This window comes from Galeopterus variegatus, unplaced genomic scaffold (assembly GCF_000696425.1).
Source record: "Galeopterus variegatus unplaced genomic scaffold, G_variegatus-3.0.2 Scaffold10429, whole genome shotgun sequence".
Lineage (NCBI taxonomy): Eukaryota > Metazoa > Chordata > Mammalia > Dermoptera > Cynocephalidae > Galeopterus > Galeopterus variegatus.
The window spans coordinates 46938-50264 of record NW_007736540.1 but is presented as its reverse complement, the minus strand read 5'-3'; the positions used below and the strand labels follow the sequence as shown (position 1 = coordinate 50264).

Genomic DNA, 3327 nt, shown 5'->3' with positions numbered 1-3327 from the left:
TCATTACAAGCCGAGGAGAGAGACCTCAGAAGAAATCAATTCTGCTAACCCCTTTATCTTGGACTTCCAGCCTCCAGAACTGTGAGGAAATAAAGTTCTATTGTTTCAGCCATCTAGTCGGTAGCACTTTTTTATGGCAACCCTAGCAAATTATGACACTGATTAGTAATGTTTTAAGTGAAAGTATAAATTATCTTTCATTAGAATGAAGTTTAGCTCTTCTTCGTGGTGCCTCAAAGGTGATCAGCTGCCTTAGAATGAAGCTGAATAATCTCCTTCCCTTCCACTAGCTGCCAGAAACTCATTGAAGTCAATGACAAATGCAAACTTTATACTTTTTATGAGAAGCATATGGCCACAAAAGTTACTGCTGACACTCTAGGTGAAGACTGGAAGAGTTATGTTGTCTGAATCAGTGATGGGAAACAAAAGCAAGGCTACCCTTGAAGCAGGGTGTCTGGACCCCTGGCCATGTCTGCCTGCTACTGAGTAAGGGACGTTTCTGTTATAGACCAAGGAGAGCTGGAGAAAGAAAGCATAAATCTGATTGGGTTTGCATTGTGGATTGTATTCATCAGGGTCCTCCAGAGAGACAGAATCAATAGGATATGTTATTAATATGTGAGAGGGGATTTGTTAGGGGAGTTAGCTCACACAATTGTGACGAGATGTCCTACAATAGGCCATCTGCAAACCGGATGCCAGAAGTGTGACTCAAAGGCCTCAAAAGCAGGAAAGCTGATGGTGTCCTTGGTGTAAATCCTGGAACCCAAAAGCTGAAGAGTCTTGAGCTCTAACGTCCATGGATGGGAGAGAAGAATGTATCCCAGCTCCAGCAGATAGAAAGAGTGGAAGTCCTTGTTTCTCCATTTTTTGTTCTCTCCCGGCCCCCACACTGGATGGTTCCTTCCCATACTGAGGACAGATCTCTCCCACCCAGTCCACTCAGGCTGTCATGCTAATCTCTTCTGGAAACACCCTCATGGGCACACCTAAAAAGATAGCTTTACACAATTTCGTGACATTTCTTAATTTAATCAAGTTGACACCTAGTATTAACCTTCACATGGATGCCAATTTGAGTGTTTTGAACTTGGTTATTATAAACAAAGGAGAGAAGGATATTCCTGGACTGACATATTGAAAATGCCTAGTCATCTGGAGTCCAAATGAGCTTGCAGAATCACAAACTTTTCAATCTCTCTAAAGATGACGTACGTCTGCCAATATATAGTAAGAAAGCCCTTAAACGAAGAAGAAACCTGGGACCAAAGCACCCAAGATTCAGTGCCTTATTACTCTTTGTGTCCTACAACACAAATGCTTGAATGTTGCTCTGAAGAAACAGCACACTAAGCAAAATAAGGAAGAGGCCACAGAATATGCTAAACTTCTGGCTGAGAGAATGGAAAAGGCTGGAGAAAAACACTAGGAACAGATTGCCAAGAGACGGAGGCTGTTCTTTCTAAGAACTTCTACTTGTCTGAGTACAGTCAAAAATAAGATTTTTAAGGAGTAACAAATAAATAAGATCAGACTTCAAAAAAAAGGAATAAAATCTAAGTAGAAGTTAGATAAGGTAGTGAAGTTGTTAAGAGACCTCAGAGTTATGCTGAGCCATAAAAAAAACAACCACCATAATAGCTTTATGGTGTATACTATGATACAGGCTCAGATAAGCTTAGAGAGGTTAAGTAACTTGCCCAATGTCACACAGATAAGTGGGGAAAACACCATTCAAATTGAGGCAGTTTAGTTTCACAGCCCATGATCTTCACCAAGGCTGATTAGAATATTCTAATCAACTTGGGGTTTTGGGTTTAGAATGCATCAGAGATTGCTATACAGGATGAAACAAATACTTGAAAAGAATATTCCTAGCTCTATGAGGAAAAAAAAGAAACCCTCCTTTCCCAAGCATAGGGATGCAGAATAATGCAGATATGTCAAATATTTACCAACATACATCCTTAAGATATAGTGCTGATTATACATCTTCACCTCATTTGAACTAAAGGAACATAATACAGTTAACACACACTTGGAAGAAAATTAAACGGCACTCAAGAAAAACTGCACGAGCACCAAACATGGAGCATAGAAAATTCAAACCATGCCTGATAGTTATAATGGCAGAAGACAAGGAGGTGATGTCAGCAACGTTGTCATAAGATTTATGGTTCTGACCAACCAGAACAAGGTACTGGGTGGGAACCTGGATACTCAAAAAGGGGAACAGAGAGTGGGGTTTCAGAGTTTCACAGAAATATGCAAAGTTGAGTGTGTGTGTTTGAGAACTTTGAAGCAATGCAGACCTGTTGGCTTCTCTTGTTGATTATGATCAAGTCAGTTAGTTCCCTTGTTCTCTGCATGCTGGGCAAGTGCAGCCCTCCAAAGTCCCCACAGTGACAAAGTGAGCAATTTAAATAGCATCCTAGATCGCTATAGTTCTGAGCCTTTGTAAAGGGAAGCTTGAGAGTGAGCACTGTTTTTTTCCTGGGCATGGTTTTCTCCATGCAACAATGTGAACTAAGACTGGAACAAGTGAAGCCACATGGAATCATGTAGTTACAATTCTACTTGGATTATATAAGAATTATTTGAAGACACTGAGTAGCCAAGAATCTATACAGAAATGATTTGGGAAAACTGGGATGGGAGAAAAAAAAAGTATAGCTACTTTATGTCATACTGTACTTCTTATGGACAAAATAAATGAATTTGTGTGTGCATATAACATATACACGTAATTTATTTTTAATCCATATGAAAGTGTATGCACACTTTAAATGCAAAAACATTTTTAAATAATCATACAGAGAACTTTTTATTGTTCAATGAATATGTTTATTTAAGGTTTTTTTTTTATTATTATTATTCCTTGAAGATTTTAGCTTCACTTTTAAAAATTGTAACCCTGTTGCAGCCTGAAATATTGTTTTTCTTAATGAATCCTGTCTGTGATGAACAGGGATATGTATATCTAAAATAAGTGTGTTGTTCCTGCAGGTGCCAAATGCTACGGAGCCCTAAAGAGAATTTTCTTGTCACTCTCCTCTTAGCCTCCAGCTAATATCCTTTCAACACACCATTACTGATTGCACACCACTTTTTATCTCCTAACCTCAAACACACAGCAAACATTCATTTTCCTCAGCGGCTTGGTGAAAGCAAGCATTCTTATCTGCGGTATTATAAACGAGCAAGGTGAGGTGGAATGAAGACCCAAGAGAATTTACAGAGGTGGGCAGAGCACAGAACCAACTTCTATTGCCAAAAGCCAGCCTGGGTAAGAACTTCCAGCCACATGTTACATTGAATCATACT

General features: G+C 39.2%; 1 pseudogene; it reads left to right on the top strand.

Annotated features, from left to right (window-relative positions):
- The first annotated feature begins 257 nt into the window (after positions 1-257).
- On the top strand, positions 258-1519 carry LOC103609995 (annotated as a pseudogene).
- The last annotated feature ends 1808 nt before the right edge of the window (positions 1520-3327 follow it).